Source organism: Protopterus annectens, chromosome 6.part0 (assembly GCF_019279795.1).
Source record: "Protopterus annectens isolate FY-2018-M chromosome 6.part0, PAN1.0, whole genome shotgun sequence".
Taxonomy (NCBI): Eukaryota; Metazoa; Chordata; order Ceratodontiformes; family Protopteridae; genus Protopterus; species Protopterus annectens.
This window is the reverse complement of record NC_056737.1, coordinates 70,792,172-70,810,526: the sequence shown is the minus strand read 5'-3', so window position 1 is coordinate 70,810,526 and position 18,355 is coordinate 70,792,172. Positions and strand designations below refer to the sequence as shown.

General features: G+C 40.0%; 1 protein-coding gene across 1 annotated transcript in view; it reads right to left on the bottom strand.

Annotated features, from left to right (window-relative positions):
- LOC122803768 (1-phosphatidylinositol 4,5-bisphosphate phosphodiesterase beta-2-like) overlaps positions 1–18,355 on the bottom strand; it is an 805,974-nt gene that overhangs the window by 158,330 nt on the left and 629,289 nt on the right. The window lies entirely within an intron of this gene.

Here is an 18,355-nt window from a genome sequence, read left to right as displayed (position 1 = left end):
ATGTACAAGCACACCATACCTATACTCACTGCATGCACACTTCTTGAATACATCACATCTTACCAAACCTCCACCATTCCTGCACTCACCACTACCACTGTACTACCACACACACCACCACTCATATCCCACCTCTACTCTGCTACTCTCTCATCAGGTCAACAACTTTCCCAATACACCCTCTATATAGACTACAGACCACAATACCTAAACTAAAAACAACCCCCCAACCTAACATAACCCTACCACCATACCTATTACCCACAGAATACAATCAAAAAACTTCCCTTATAAGCAAGCATATACAGAAATTGAAAATCTCATCCATATCCAACTTAGCACTCAGTGGAGACATCCATCCTAATCCTGGTCCCTCAATCTCCAATCCCTCCCCTCATAATCAGACTACAAACCACATCTTCTCCAAAATCACAGCCAAATGAAAGCCAACCAACCTCCTTCTGATAAGCCTAAATATTAGAAGTATATGCAACAAGGTGTATGAATTCCATACCACCATAGACTTCTACTCCCCTGATGTAGTGATCCTTACAGAAACATGGTTAAAACCACACATTACTAATGAGAAAATCCTCCCTACTGGTTACAATATACTAAGAGTAGACCGACTAAACAAAAAAGGAGGTGGTATAGCTATAATATTTAAGCAGCATTTAGACATCCAGATCTTAAGGTTAGCAGCTCCCCAAATAGGTAAGGAAGAAAATATATACCAACCTTAAAATAAACCAAAATAAAACCCTAAACATAATAGGTTGCTACTTCCCACCTGGCCACAACATCCCTCCACTTGAAAACCTCCTCAGCTGGACTACCCACAACCTACCCCAAGAAACTTTAATTCTAGAAGACTTCAACACTGACTGGCAATCCTGCTGTAGCAACCAACCAACCCATCATGTAAATCTTCATGGCTTCACCCAACTAGTCCAGTCACCTACTAGGATAAATAACTCCAACAAATACACTGCCCTTGATTGGATACTAGTCAATAAAAGCCCCCAGTCATATATAGCAGGCTGTTTATCTGACAGCCTTAGTGATCACTCCCCAACCTTCCTACTAAGAAAGCACCTTTATAAAGCAAAACTCATCATCTACTCACAATACGTAAAAAAACTAACTTCAACCTTCTCTCATTCAGCTCATCCCTAAAAGACTGTAACTGGCACCCTCTAAAATACCTTAAACTAGATGATGCAGTTGACTATTTTAATAAAACATTCTTAAGCATCTTTAATTACTACACTCCCATAAGACATTCCCAACTACAGCCCAACGATCCCCAAGGCTACAAAAAACACCAAGTCTGAAATGAAAACTAGGATAAAGCCTGGGACAACTGTTGCAAACCAAAGCCCCCTACTAGGCAAGAATTCCTAGAACTACACAATAGAACCAAAAAGCTTATAAAACAGGACAAAATCCAATACTACCAGTCTGCCCTTACCTCCTCCCAACATAACCCCAAACAATTCTGCTCCTCAAACTCCATCCTCCAAACAGGTAAAGGAAGTACACCCACTCCTAACTTAACTCACTGCTCTGAAAATATTGCTCTTTCAACAATCACTTCTCACAAACCATACAATCACTAGCTGGACAACACAACCCCCCCATAAACCCACACCATCAACTACAACTAACAATCTCCCCACTAGTTTCTCTTTCTCTCCTGTTCCTACCTCCAAAATAAAACTACTAACTAAACTTGAAACCACCAGATTAGCAGCAGACAACCTCCCAAGTGAATACATTCAACTTGGAGCTGATGCTCTAGCCTACCCCATATCACTCTTGATTAACAGATCTCTGTCAGAAAGTTATGTTCCCACACTATGGAAAGTCTCACACGTAATTCCCCTACACAAAGGAGGCCCCTCCACAGATCTAACCAATTACCACCCCATAGCTATTCTCTCGCCACTCTCCAAAATACTAGAGAGATGCATTCATTCTCAAGTTTCAGATCACCTCCTTTCTAACAACCTCCTCTCCAACACACAATATGGTTTCAAGCCTAACCACAGCACCACCACCGCCTTACTCTCTTTCTCTAACACTATCCTACAAAATAAAAATGCAGGTTATCTCTCCTCAGCTACCTTCCTAGACCTCTCTAAAGCTTTTGACATGGTCCCACACAGACAACTCATCTCTCTTCTCATTAACCTAACATAACCCTACCACCATACCTATTACCCACAGAACACAATCAAAAAACTTCCCTTATAAGCAAGCATATACAGAAATTGAAAATCTTATCCATATCCAACTTAGCACTCAGTGGAGACATCCATCCTAATCCTGGTCCCTCAATCTCCAATCCCTCCCCTCATAATCAGACTACAAACCACATCTTCTCCCAAATCACAGCCAAATGAAAGCCAACCGACCTCCTTCTGATAAGCCTAAATATTAGAAGTATATTTTTATTTTTTTATTTTACATTTGTTGACCGGGCTAGTCTAGCTGGATATATTTCCATTTTCAGTAGAGGCCTGGGGAGAAAAGCTCCACACAATATACAGAAAAAAAACCCCATACAACATATGAAAGTCAATACAACAAAAACAGCAGGATCAATGCAAAGACAAAGAAAGTTAGCAGACAGAAAAAAATTTACAAATAGGAACTAACATCATTACCTATAAACGAACTAAATAAAGGGTAACAAAATCATGGAAAGGTGAGTTAGGAAGTACAAAGAAGATATTTTTGAAAAGAAGGGAAGGAAAGAAATAAAACAAATATATAGTAGGGAGGAGAAATGGGAGCAAAGTAAGAAGAAGAGAGTAAAGTAAAAAGAAAAGACAAGAAAGGATTAAACAAACTTTCAGCAAAGAGGAAAAGAGATAAGTTTAGAAATTGAGATAGTTATTCATGGAGGAGGGAGAGAGATGCGGGGGAAGGAAAGACAGAGAAGGGGTAGAATTATTTAGTCAGGATTAGTGCAGGAACAGAGCCAGTGACTTTTCAAGTATTCTTTTATTCTTTGTTTGAAGAGAGGCAGTGATGAGATTAGTGTTATGTCACTGGGTAGCAGATTCCAGTTCCTTCCTACTGTACTAGAAAAAAGAGAGTCACCAGCTGAGTTATTGGACTTTGTTAATCTAGCCATAAGTTTCCTAGAAGAATGAAGGGATTTAAGATTATTGTATGGGATTAAAAGTTTTGAGAGTATAGGGGTGTTGGAAGGCTGGTGCAGTATTTTGTGGGCAATGTTCAGTTGGGGGATGAGCAGAAGGTTTTGGAATTCCAGCCAGCCTAGTTGTTTCAGGTTAATACAGTGGTGGGTTCTGAAGGGGTTGCCAGTGGCGAAGCGGACAAAGTTATTATAGCATGTAGCCAGTTTGTTAAGGTTGGCTTTCTTAAGGTTGGTAAATATAGGTGAAGCGTAGAGAAGTGTTGACAATAGATGGGAGTGGGCAATCTTGGCTCTAGCAGATTCAGTTAGGAAGGGTTTAATTCGATATAAGGATCCTATTTTTCTGTTGACCGATTTAATGGTGTTATTAATGTGTTGATCAAAAGAGAGTGGTTATTGCTAACAGTTTTGTTGTAGGATCGGGTGTGATAACCGTGGCATTATTAGAGGAAATGGTGAAGTGTAAGGAGGGGGATCGGGTGGTGGGAGTAAAGAGAAGAAGTTTAGTTTTTTTTGGCATTTAGTAGGAGGGAACGTTTATAGAACCATGTTTCAACTGAGTTGAGGATATTTTGAGTAAGTGAACAAAGTTCAGTAGGAGAAGAAGCAGAGCAGATAAGGGTAGAATCATCTGCATATTGGATGCAGGTAGCCTGAGGGATAGCAGAATGGAGATCATTAATGAAAAGGGAGAATAGAAGTGGCCCAAGAATGGAGCCCTGAGGGACACCAATGTTAATGGGTAGGAGAGAAGAGATTTGATTTCCCCATAGAACTGCTTATTGTCTATTGCTAAGGTAAGATTTAAACCATTTAGTGGCTAGGTTGTCAAAGGAGAGGGATTCAAGTATGTTAATTAAGGTGGAGTGGTTGACCATGTTGAATGCTTTGGAGAGGTCAATAAAGAGAGCAGAAGACAGAAGGTTATTATTACGGTTCTTATTGATGGTTTCTACAAAAGATAAGAGAGCAGTGGTAGTACTATGATGAGGTCTAAAACCATGTTGACAGTTTGCTATTATGTTGTGCAGAGTGAGATGTTGTAGAAGTTGCTGGTGAATACATTTTTCCATAATTTTTGCTAATGGAGAAAGGAGTGCAACTGGTCTATAGTTGGAGTAATCGATAGAGTTACCCCCTTTATGTAATGGAATAATATGGGAAACTTTCCAGATATCAGGGATGGTTCCTTCTTGGATTGTCCTATTTATGAGTATGGATATAGGGTATGCAATCACTTTGGCAGCCCTTTGGAGATAGAGAGATGGGAGCTTGTCAGCTGAAGGGGTACAAGGTTTAAGTTTGTTAATAAGTCTATGGATAAAAGATGTGGGGATAGGTTGTAGTGTAAAGTTATAGGACGTGTCCATAATGTTACTTGGAGGGGAGACATTGTTGATGTTCATTTGTCTGGCTAGGGTTTGGATAGAGTCAATAAAAAAAGAGTTAAAAGCATTAGCAGTTTGGTGGGGGTTGTCTGGGTCAGCATTAAGAGGGGTGGGAGTTTTGGTTGTTCCTGGGGAAAGGAGTTTATTGATTGAAGACCAGAACTGTTTGGGGTTGTTATGGTTTGTTTGTTGGAGTCTACAGTAAAAGTTTTTTTTGTCAGTAATAATAGCTTTTTTTGTCAGATTTCTAAGCTGACGGAAGTGAATAAGATCAGGGTTATTTCTATGGTGTCTCCATAAAGCCCAGACTTTATTTCTGGAGAGAATTAAGTTTTTTGTTTCCTTAGAGAGCCATGGGGCAATGTTAGGTTTCATTCTGACAGTACGTTCGGGGGCATGTTTATCAAGAATGGATAAGAAGGTAGTATTAAAGTATAATACTGCATTTTCCAGAGGAAGTGTTTTTAAGCGGTTCCAGTTACATGAGTTCAGTTCAGCTTGAAGTAATTCTATGTTAAACTGTTTGGTAGAGCGTATTTTTCTAATGTTTGGGAGGTTAGGAAATTCAATCTTGTCTCTTGTAATATAAGTCAGAGAGTGGTCACTGACATCATCTGGCAGGGTTCCTACATCATATAATTGTTTGTCTTTGTTTATAAGTATCCAGTCAAGAATACTGTCTTTATTATTAGGCTTATTGATTCTTGTAGTTGAGGTCATGGTTTGGGTGAAACCATGGAGGTTAATGTGAGAAGTAGGATTTTCAGCATTAATACTTTTCCAGTCTATATTAAAGTCACCAAGAATTACAGTTTCTTGGGGGTAAGTTGTAGATACCCAGTTGAGAAAGGCTTCTAAAGTGGGTATATTGTTACCAGGAGGTAAGGGATTTCCTAGAATTCAATTGAAGTTTTGTAATAATGACTTCTGCTTTGCTATCCTGTGTTGGGTCTACTGGCAGGGTGGAGATATTTAAATGATTCTTAAAGAGGATAGCAACTCCACCACCTTTACGTTTTGAACGGTCAAGTCTAGCTATATTATAGCCGTGTGGTAAAATGGCAGTATCTTTGGTGTCAGGTTTTAGCCAGGTCTCTGAGAGGCAGAGGATGTCAAAAGAGTGGGTATCTAGGAGTGCATGGAGGTGTGATACTTTGTCATTTAAACTTTGAATGTTAAGATGACCTATTAGGAGAGTATTATTAGTTTTTGGTCTAGAAATTTGGAATGAGGGGTCTGTTGGGCAGCTATATGCAACAAGGTGTATGAATTCCATACCACCATAGACTTCTACTCCCCTGATGTAGTGATCCTTACAGAAACATGGTTAAAACCACACATTACTAATGAGAAAATCCTCCCTACCGGTTACAATATACTAAGAGTAGACCGACTAAACAAAAAAGGAGGTGGTATAGCTATAATATTTAAGCAGCATTTAGACATCCAGATCTTAAGGTTAGCAGCTCCCTCAAATAGGTAAGGAAGAAAATATATACCAACCTTAAAATAAACCAAAATAAAACCCTAAACATAATAGGTTGCTACTTCCCATCTGGCCACAACATCCCTCCACTTGAAAACCTCCTCAGCTGGACTACCCACAACCTACCCCAAGAAACTTTAATTCTAGAAGACATCAACACTGACTGGCAATCCTGCTGTAGCAACCAACCAACCCATCATGTAAATATTCATGGCTTCACCCAACTAGTCCAGTCACCTACTAGGATAAATAACTCCAACAAATACACTGCCCTTGATTGGATACTAGTCAATAAAAGCCCCCAGTCATATATAGCAGGCTGTTTATCTGACAGCCTTAGTGATTACTCCCCAACCTTCCTACTAAGAAAGCACCTTTATAAAGCAAAACCCATCATCTACCGTCAAATACGCAAAAAAACTAACTTCAACCTTCTCTCATTCAGCTCATCCCTAAAAGACTGTAACTGGCACCCTCTAAAATACCTTAAACTAGATGATGCAGTTGACTACTTTAATAAAACATTCTTAAGCATCTTTAATTACCACACTCCCATAAGACATTCCCGAACTACAGCCCAACGATCCCCAAGGCTACAAAAAAAACACCAAGTCTGAAATGAAAACCAGGGATAAAGCCTGGGACAACTGTTGCAAAACCAAAGCCCCCTCTACTAGGCAAGAATTCCTAGAACTACACATTAGAACCAAAAAGCTTATAAAACAGGATAAAATCCAATACTACCAGTCTGCCCTTACCTCCTCCCAACATAACCCCAAACAATTCTGCTCCTCAAACTCCATCCTCCAAACAGGTAAGGGAAGTACACCCACTCCTAACTTAACTCACTGCTCTGAAAATATTGCTCTTTTAACAATCACTTCTCACAAACCATACAATCACTAGCTAGACAACACAACCCCCCCATAAACCCACACCATCAATTACAACTAACAATCTCCCCACTAGTTTCTCTTTCTCTCCTGTTCCTACCTCCAAATAAAACTACTAACTAAAGTTAAAACCACCAGATTATCAGCAGACAACCTCCCAAGTGAATACATTCAACTTGGAGCTGATGCTCTAGCCTACCCCATATCACTCTTGATTAACAGATTTCTGTCAGAAAGTTATGTCACAACACTATGGAAAGTCTCACACACAATTCCCCTACACAAAGGAGGCCCCTCCACAGATCTAACCAATTACCACCCCATAGCTATTCTCTCACCATTCTCCAAAATACTAGAGAGATGCATTCATTCTCAAGTCTCAGATCACCTCCCTGCTAACAACCTCCTCTCCAACACACAACACGGTTTCCGACCTAACCATAGCACCACCACCGCCTTACTCTCTTTCTCTAACACTATCCTACAAAATAAAAATGCAGGTTGTCTCTCCTCAGCTACCTTCCTAGACCTCTCTAAAGCTTTCGACATGGTCCCACACAAACAACTCATCTCTCTTCTCAATAACCTATCCTTCTCTCAACCAGTCATCAACTGGTTTCAGAGTTACCTATCTGACCGCCAACAAGCAGTTGTTTGGCAAGACAACCTATCCCCCCAACTACCAGTCTCCATAGGGGTTCCCCAAGGGTCTTTCCTGGGACCCCTACCCTTCTCTATTTTCACCAATAATCTAGCCTCAGCCACAACACATGGCACACTCATACAATACGCAGATGACTCAACCATCATCTGCACAGCCCACTACCTACCCAAACTTCAAAAAGTCACACAGGAAGCATTTTCTTCTATTGAAACTTGGTTATCCGATGCCCAACTAATACTCAATCCAAACAAAACAAAATTACTAATCTTCCAACCCACCAAACTTACCCTAGACAGCTCTCACTTTAACATCACAGCAAAAGGCAACACCACCATCCATCCTACAGAACACACCAAATTACTAGGAGTAGAAATAGACAATAAACTGAACTTTGACATTCAGACTTCCGTGGCCATTAAAAAAGTGCACAAAAAACTAGGAGCATTATATAGAAATCAGCAACTACTTACCAAAGCAGCTAAAATTTCAGTAGCAAATTCTCATCTTATCTCTACTCTACTCTACACCTCTCCAATATTTACTAACCTTAGACAATGCGACCTAAATAAGCTCGAAACCTGCTACAACAAAATCGCCAAATTCACCACAGGGGCTTCCTACTGTACTCACCACTGTCTCTCACTAGCAGAACTGGGCTGGCTAGAGCTCCCCCACCTCCTTCAATGGTACCAACTCGCACTCAACCACAAACTAATAAACCAGCCACTAAATGTCCCATCTCTCCAGAATTTACTCAAACCCTACATAACCACGAGACCACTAAGATCCAGCCACAAAAACCTCACAAGAGCCATTAACTCTGCTGGGAAGCATTATTCTCCTGCACTATAGCCAAACTCTGGAACTCCCTCCCATCCTCAATTACCTCTAAATTCTTGCACCCACTTCAAATCCTTGCTAAAATCACACTTAAAAACTTGCCAGATATGCCCTTGCAACCCCCTCCCTCTAATACCATCCACTCTACCCACCCACTACCTCTCTTGGCCCCCTATCAACAACTTACTCTTAGCAAGCTTAGCTACTCATGTTCCCAGCTACCTACCACATAATACTAACTTCTTGTAGCAACAACTGCTAATGGCTATGTACCTCAAAAACAGATTGTATCAAATGTTCACTGATGAATCTCAACTACATTTGTAACCATGTTTAGTATATGTCACCATATTTTAAAATTGTACTATGTTCTACAGCTGTTTTACATCTGTTTTATTCTTGTCTTACGTCCTTAGCTGGACTAATGTCTATATTTAAATGCTATGTTTTTTAACTGTATAATGCAAATAATACTTAATGTGGAGCTTTTCTCCCTGGGACTCTGCTGAAAACAGACCTGTGTCCAGTCAGACTCTCCCAATTAACAAATGTAAATAACTTGTCATTTAGTCTTTAGTAAGGAAATTGACTGGAGCATAAACCCTTAAATTTGGAGCATTGGTAATCATGGAGTCTTCTTTAGTGAGGAGATCAGAACTGGAGCACACATTCTTGAATTTGCAGCATTGGTAGTCAGCTACAGGACTATCCTTTTGCAGCTACAGGACCATACTCTTAGGCTTCCTCAGGTTTGGCAGAGTAGTATTTGTATATGCCTCCTGGAATATCTCCAACAACTTCTGGCCAGTTAACAAGAGGATTAATCACTACACATTTGCCTATGTTAATGAATAAAAAATATCACCGCTACACATTTGCCTATGTTAATGAGCAAAAAATATCTCTGTTGCAGGGATAGCAACCCAGTGGTGTAAATATTGTCTCGAGTTGATTGTTACTGTTGAAGTGACACCCTGACCCCTAGTGCAAAAATGGGGAAAAAGGGGTTGAGGATGGATGGATGAATGAGTAAAAATCTATTGTAGTGAAACTTTGCCTACTTCAGTTAAACATATCTTAATTTAGTGACTCTATCCGACTGCATGATGGGCCAGGAGACTACTTAAGAGACTATTTAAAATTTTATTACATAGCAATTATTTATTTACAAACAGAATTACCTTTAGTGCTGATGTATGCATGGTTACTTGGAGGGCAGGTATGTGCCTCCATTTTCCTGTACTGGTATGCATTTATAGGTTAATGAGGGGAGGTAGTTCTGGTAGAGATGCGTTGCAGTCACACAGGTTTACAGTTCATTTAATGACATGATGGCTGACTCCCTAGCAGTCTTTGTCATCTGAATGGAGGCTTTCTTCTTGGAGGGACATTAGTAATTGTTTTACATTTTGTTTTCAACTGATAATTTAAACTTGATCATAGAATTTTAAATGTGCATTGCATGGGTATGTTTATTTTTTATTCTTGGTCACCAATGTTATCATTATACTATTGGAGCTTTTTTATCTCATTTAAGGGGATTAGATAGTCTGAAATGAAACTTTCCAAGATCTGAAGAAATGGCACAACAAAGGCAGCAGGAAGACAGTGGTATTTTTTGCTTTAAGATGGTCAAGCTTTTATTATGGAACGTGAACAGGACTATGAACACCATAAAAAGACAAACACTTTGTGTACCTTAAAACATCTTCTGGACATTAATCAACTACAAGAGACCCACTTAAATCAGACAGAAAAATAGTAAACTGGAAAGTGATGGATACAAGATAGGGAATTTCACATATTACTGAACTTGTAGAAGAAGGGGAGTTATTATTTTAATCAGAAAGTCTCTGTCTTTGGATTATAAAATGAATAGTAGGGGTAGAGATGCTATAATAAAATGTATGCTGAAAGCAGTCATATGTATAATTTAAGTGTTTATATTCCACTGGGTTACTTGGTAGGGGACTTAATGGCAATGTTAAAGCACTGGATTTATATAGAGAAGGAATCAGAAATTTTGAAAGGGGATTGGAATGTTGTGGTAGCTTGGATGAGGTACATGCTAGTAAAGGAGCCATCATGGCACACACACTCGTTAGACACCTCATTCCAGCTATTGAAATGATGGGTAAGGTTGACATATTCATATGGTTAAACTCCTCTCAGCATGGGTTAAAATGCTGTTCAGCTGGCCACCATAGATATTCCAGAATTGATAAAAGTTTTGTTTCCAAGGATCATGCACATGGCTTCACTGAGCTTCTGACTCGGCCTATATTTATCTTTAATCATTCCTCTCTCATCTGCACCTTTACTCTACCTGACACACTGAGCATTTTTCTTTGGATAGCAAATACTTTATTATACAATTACTTGCCATTAATATTTGAAAACAATCACGCTGACTGGTCAGCCCAACCAGTATGCCCATTGTATATCGAGCATATACCAATGGAAAAAAGTCTGATCGCCTGACTTTCTTCTATAAATATATGTTATGAAAAGTATACCTTTTAAATTTTTTTAATAAACTTTCAAAAACCAGAGACCTCAAAAGCATGAGACAGATGGGACAGAGAAAAATAAAATGATAATCATGTACTTTATGCAAAATTAGAGAAACGTACCTGATTATCCTTTTATCGCTGCCTTGTCTATCCTGTACATTGGGGGAAAAATGTGGAAGAGCAGCATGATGCCATTTTACAAGGATGTTATTTAAGAGAAATAACTCACTTTTTATTAAATAATGTCATCGTATAATAGCAATAACCCACAGCTGAGTGCAGGCAATGCTGGATTTACCCATAGTTGGCTCTGCTTGGTCACCTGGGCTTCACACTCATGACCAAACCACACCAACCATGGGTAAATCCAGCATTACCCACATCCAGCCATGGGTTGTTGCTATAATAATGAGCTATGATATCCATATGACAGGTGGAGAGAGGCAGTGGTTCCCAAATTAATCACAGCACAGGGTGGAGGATGGCTGAACTTTGTGATTCCTTATTAAAAGGCCGATAGAGCTCTTTTAAAAGATAAGCCAGTGTGTGCAAGTTCTAGCAAGAGCTCCAGATGGCACATGGTTTGATGTTAACAGGATCTCTGGAAACGCAGAGGAGAGTGGGATTCTGGAAGCACACAGGCTGTTAGAACAAGCTAGAGGAGAGTGGGATTCTGGAAGCGCACAGGCTGTTAGAACAAGCTAGAGGAGAGTGGGATTCTGGAAGCGCACAGGCTGTTAGAACAAGCTAGAGGAGAGTGGGATTCTGGAAGTGCACAGGCTGTTAGAACAAGCTAGAGGAGAGTGGGATTCTGGAAGCGCACAGGCTGTTAGAACAAGCTAGAGGAGAGTAGGATATGTTCCACCAATAGAATGCTGATTTTACCAGAACACCTTTTCAGCTTAATAACCTGGAATTCTCCCCAGTGACTCAGAGGTACTTGGTCTCACAATTCAAGCAATGCAAGCAGCAGGGCATGGGTGTGGTTCTTACCAAGCCTGATTGGATTTTACATTCATTTTTTTTTCATATGCCTCCCTTTATGCAGATGATTCCCAGACAGAGAATATTAGGCTTGATATCAGCCAGTACTTGGACAGGGTGGAACTCCAGGGGATTCCTAATCATCTGGCAGAAAACATAATTCAGCCTTTTTGTGAGAAAGATATCTCTACGCCCTTCATGAAACTTAAGACAAGTAAGACCCCTGGTCAGGATGGCCTGCCTTTAGAAATGTGTAAGTGGGGAGGGGGAAGAATTTATATAGATTTACATCCACCTATCTGGTGCCATACTGTATAGTAGAAAGATCCATGCATCTTAGAAGGAGGCCACTGTAGTAGCATTGCTTAAACCTGGAAAGACACCTTTATTAGTCTCCTCATATCATCTAATTTCAATTCTTAATCATGACTATAAAATGAATGCATCATTGATTGCCCAAATATTTGAAAACCTGCTTCCAGATATAATTCACTCAGACCAGACAGGTTTGGTACATGGAAGCACGATGCACAATAATGTAATTAACACATTTTTAATTACTGACTGTGCAATCAAGTCTCACTTGTCTCTCTTACTGGCTAGCCTGAATGTGGAAAAAGCATTTAAGAGAGTCAGCTATAAGTTTGTGTGGACAGTGCTGGGCAGGACAGGGTTTCCTCAAGAGGCAGATTCGCTAGTTACAGCAATTTATGATGAATCTTCTAAGTGTGAGAATGGGGCAAGGGCTGACACAAAGGACTGCACTGCAAAGAGCACTAGGTAGGATTGACAGCTATTCCCTTCTGTTTGCCATCTATTTGCAGCAACTGGCACAGAGGCTGAACAATGTTCTGGTTCTGAATTTCAAGGTTAACAATAAGTGATTTTTGTGTCTTTGTAGACAACGAGTGATTTTTCTCTATCTCTGCATCTGTAAGACTTATTCTTGTGCCCTCCTAACCTGGAAAGGGTTAAGAACTGTCCTTTGATGAACTACAAGACTTTGTCAAGCTGTCAGGATATAAGGTCAACAAATTGTGTCTGAAATATTTAGAAAAATTTGCTTCCTTTTCAAGATTATTAAACATGCTTCCATTTCTTGTAAATATAGAACCCATTATGTAATTTTGGGGGGGTCTTTCTTTCCAAAGATCTAGGTCCATCACCTTCTCTCTCCATAAATGTAGTAATTATCAAGCTATGGCATCTTACTACCGTTGGTATGGTCTCAGACTGGGTTTCTGTTAGATGGTTTGTTTGTTTGTTTCTTTCTGCTTTTCCTGGTTGGGGTCGCCACAGCGGAACTCCGGTCCGCTAATGATTGGCAGTAGATTTTGACATGCTGGCTTGCCAGGCCTAACACACAACCTTCAATGAAGGAACGCCCACTCACGCATGTCGCAACACAGAAGACGCTCTAACTGAGAATTGAACGGGCAACGTCTAACTGTGAGGCGACAATGCTACCGCAGCACCACAGATGGTAATAAGTATTAAATGGTACAGTCTACTCCCAATTTTATATGTGGCTAGGCTTTCTCAGATACGGTTCCCACTGAGAGTTTGACTATTTCATTTTTATGTCTGCATCATGAACACAGGGTCAAATGAAAATTAATTAGTCTACTTGGGGACTTGGGAGAGGTATCACTTCCTGATTTCTAACTCTGTTGTCTAGCAGCCCATTTGAAGTAGGTGTGGGGTCTTCTCTCCCAGTCAAATTGCCCATCTGGAAAATATTTTACTTGGAATGAGGGAGGATTTTCAGGATTTTATAGTTATTTTATTTCTAAAAGCCTAACAGAAGTGGCTTCTAACACATCCAGAGTTGTTCTACGGTCATTTAAACTCACTGGTGCTGTGCCATTGCTGGAGGAACTTGTGCCTCTGCACTTATCCAGAGCCTGCTTACTCTCAATCAGATCCCTTTTATGAGGAGATATAAAAAATGTAATTTCTAGGACTGGTTGACCAAAGGGGGAGGAGTTTATATCAGAAGATCAAAAGACCAGATTACTGAGACCAGAGTATCATTATGGACCTCATAAATAAAGACATAGATGACCTCCAAGTTTGGCTTTGTCAAGGGCAACTCATGTCTGTTAAATATGGTGGATTTCTTTTTAAATGTGACCAAGGCCATTGACAAGGGCAAATTTGTGCACACAGCATACCTAGACTTAGGCTTTTGACACAATCACACATTCAGGCATTACCAATAAACTCAGCAAACTGAATGTAAACCCCTTTGTTGTAAGATGGGTTGCCAACTGGCTCACAAACCTGACACACACTATCAAAGTGGGTGACTCCACATCAGTAGATCTGTTATGAGTGGGGTGTTACAGGGGTCAGTGCTGTTTGGTATATACTTCTCAAAAGTTCAGGTCAAAACTAAGGGATTGTGGTTGACCAAATTTGCAGACAACTGCAAACTAGGTGTAATCATTAAATCCCCAAATGATGTCAGTATACTCCAGGAGGGTCTCACTCAGACCAACAACTGGTGTATTAGTCACAGTCTCAAACTGAATGCATGGAAATGCATCATCATTCCCTTTGGCACAAAGAATGGCCCCTCACACTATCAAATCAACAAAAATACCCTAAGTACCCATGACGTGGTGAGGGATCTGGGATCATAAGTTGACTGTGATCTTAACTTTGACTTCCACATGTCTACTGTGGTAAGGAAAGCTTTCTATGTAGCACACTTGATTAGTAAGGGCATCACCTCAAGAGCTAAAGAAGTTATAACCCCCCCATACTCTGCATTTATCTGGTCCATAATTGAGTATAACAACCCATTTGGCATGTACCACACTAAGCACCTCCAGCAATTAGAGACCTCAGAGGTTTCTAACAAAGAAGATCAAGGTGCTCCAGCATGTGCCTTACACAGACCGACTAAAAGTCCCTGTCATCATACTGCATATCATATAGACTTCTTAAGGTTAAGGTGGTTGCCTTACAAACACAAGGTGCAGGGTTTGAGTCTCACAAGGGATAACTAGCTAGGCTTAAAATGGCTCGCAAGGGCAGTTAGCTTAGTACTAATCTATGAACCTATGAACCTATGAACTTATGCCTGGCCTACACAGCAATCCAAGACCCAAACCTAATGAACTTGCTGCATATCCATAAATCAAATGGGAATAGGGTTATCCATTCCTGGGACCTAAATATGGGTTGTGACTTAAATTGGACATGCTGGAGGGACAGATTTATCATCCAGCAGCTACCATGTCTTTGGAACAGGCTACCAATTCATGTGAAACAGAGCACCTCTCTATGACACTGTTCAAGAGGAACCTGGACGAGTGGATGGGGCACCGTATATTTTTACTGGGGATAGCACCCATAACCCTCCTGAATGTGGGCAGTCATCACTAAATGCAATCTTTGGTATTGACTAGCATTTCTATGTCATTAAATTGAGATGAATGGCTAGGCTTAAAATGACCTCTGGGTTGATAGCCTAGTAATCTCCTATGAGCCTATGAAACTGAGAAGCTCGAATCTTGGAATATCGAACCAGCTTCTCCTCTGGAAGTGGGTATTTGTTGAGGTTGTGTTTCCCTTTCCCCAATGTGGAGTGATCTCAAAGTTTGTACATATATAATAGGCAGGTTGTGTGGGGGATGCAGGAGAGGGGTGCCCCCCCCTGTAAAAACACTGTTTTTGTGATGCCAGGTTCTAGAGAAGAAGCTGCGTTGACATTCTGAGATTCCACCTTCTTAGTTACAATAATGTGGCAACCAAATGCAGATAGATGAAGAACAACAGCAAAAATCCACAGAAAATAGTTTATTACAAACTCTCTCTGACGTCTCAGCCAAAGCCTTCAAGGAGAATGAATCAAATCCAGATTTTACTGCAGTGGTTTCAGATAAGGGAGAGTGATGCCCCAGTGCTCACAAGACTACTTTAAATATTTTCAAAAACAACTTCCACAAAACGGCATATTAAATAACTATGCAAAAAAGAAAAAAACACCACACAGAATGCCACAAAGCCATATTTTAGTCAAGTTTAAGTGCTTTCTTTCTAAAACATGTAGAAATTATTTAGAAACACACACAGCTTTGCGGCAATCTGTGCTGTGATTTTTGTTTTTTAAATATTTTTAAAAAGTAAAGTTGGGAAGTGTTGAAGAGGAAGACTGCCCAAGAGTGGTGAGATGGTGTGTGGAAACAAGAGTGGGATCCCTCCCACCAAGAGGGGTTACCTTGCAGGTATATGGCTGTCTGACTGCTCAGAGATTCCAACTCACTCAACAATATAAGCTAAAATGGCAAGAGGATTTAAATGTAGTAATTTTGGCTACTGCATTGCCCATATGATTAGAATTACCTAGGTATACCACAAAATTTAGAAAATTCATATTATTTGGCTGGCAGTGCCTGTTCAAATACTTTTACATGCCACCAAAGCTGGGAGTTATCTTTTCTAGGGTGTCTCCGATGTGTTGGTGTTGCAGCTTGGTCAGCATGGGCACATGGTACCACATTTTCTGGGATTGTCTATTACTGGGCATGCTGAATATTGAAAAGTCTGTGATATGTCATGGCAAGGTCAAATGGAAGCTATATCCTCACTTTTTCTTGTTGGCTATATCTCCTCAACCTCTCTCTCCTTATTGGAGCACGCTTTGTTATTACTGCTTATGTTAGTGGGGAAGAAATGGATTACTAGATCATGGAAAAAAGGCTTTTACTTCAGATTCATATATACAATGAACAAGACAAGGTAAGTTGAAACTGCTATTGAAACACCCATTAGTAGAGAAAAGATAACTCTAAAATGGGCACCCTAGATAAATAATATCCTCCATGACTAACTTGTCCCCCCACAAGAAATTTTTGAGAGGAGACACAGCTCTTCCTTTCATAGCTGTGGACAAGATGCAGATAGTTATAGTTTTAACTCATACAGCATTTAACCAAGACAGGACATAGTTAATTTATGTACAGTTTGTTTTACTGTATAGCCCATTATTTTTTCTTTGATGCTGATATTATCATCTGCCATGTGTTTTATACTCAGTTATATCTTTGTTGAAGTAACTTAAAATCTGATCCAAAGAAATTCTGGAATGCTATAAACCGGATACTAAATCCTGACAACCCGAACTCACCAAATCATGTCCTGACAAGTCACTGATGAGACTGCCAACACATTCAACACCTATTTTATTGAATCTATTTCCAAACTGTTTAACCCCAACCCCTCAAACAACACTTCTAACCTTTCTGAACTCCTCCAACTACTAATGCTGAAAAGTTTTTCTCTTTCAAACCTGTTCCCACTAATTACATCAACACTCTACTCTCTAAGCTCAAACCATACTTTGTATCTGCAGACAATATCCCTTCACATTTTCTCCAAACTGCTGCACACTCCCTTGCCATGTCTGTATCTATCCTAACAAATCACTCCATCTCTGAATCTAAAGTTCCATCTATCTGGAAACAGTTCTATACTCTTCCTATTCATAAAGGAGGTAACTCCACAGAAATCTCTAGTTTCAGACCTATTGCTACCCTCTACCCTCTCTCTAAAGTCCTTGAAAAATGTATACACAAGCAAGTTATGCATTATCTCATACAGGGAAAACTGCTCACTCTGAAACAGCATAGTTTCTGTCCCAAGCATAGTACCTCCAGAGCTCTACAATCCTTCCTTAACACTATTTCTCTAGCCAAAGACAATCATAAACTCATATCTTGCCTATTCCTTGACCTATCAAAGGCTTTTGGCACTGTCTCTCACTCTCTGCTACTTACAAACCTTAACTTCTCCCCTGATACAGGGGCATGGTTCTCTAGCTATCTCACAGATAGGCAGCAGTCAGTGAGATGGGACTCAACACTATATACCCCCCTTCCAGTAACACTAGGTGTCCCCCAAGGATCCATTCTTGGACCTCTATTATTTAATATCTTCACCAACTAACTTTACTCTTCTTGTCCTCAGTCTATCATTGTCCAATAGGCTGACGACTCTGCAGTCATCACTATTGCTAAGTCACCCTCTGAACTTCTATCAACTACCCAGACATCCTTTAACTCAGTAGAGACATGGCTCAACAATAACCAGCTCATCCTCAACCCCCAAAAAAGAAAAGAAAATTGCTACTCTTTCTTCCTAAATCTGTTAACCACATTAAGCCTTCCTTCATAACGTCCCTAAACAATACCCCTATAGAAGTCACACCTAGCACAAAACTACTTGGCATTACCATCGATGATCAACTAAAATTTGATCTACACATTAACAATTGCATCAAAAAAACCATCAGAAGTTAGGACTTCTGTACAGGAATAACAAATTCCTCACACCTGAAACTAGGGTCACTTTTTCTTATGTCTCCCTTCTACCTTGCTTAACTTACTGTTCCCAAATACTCACAAATCTG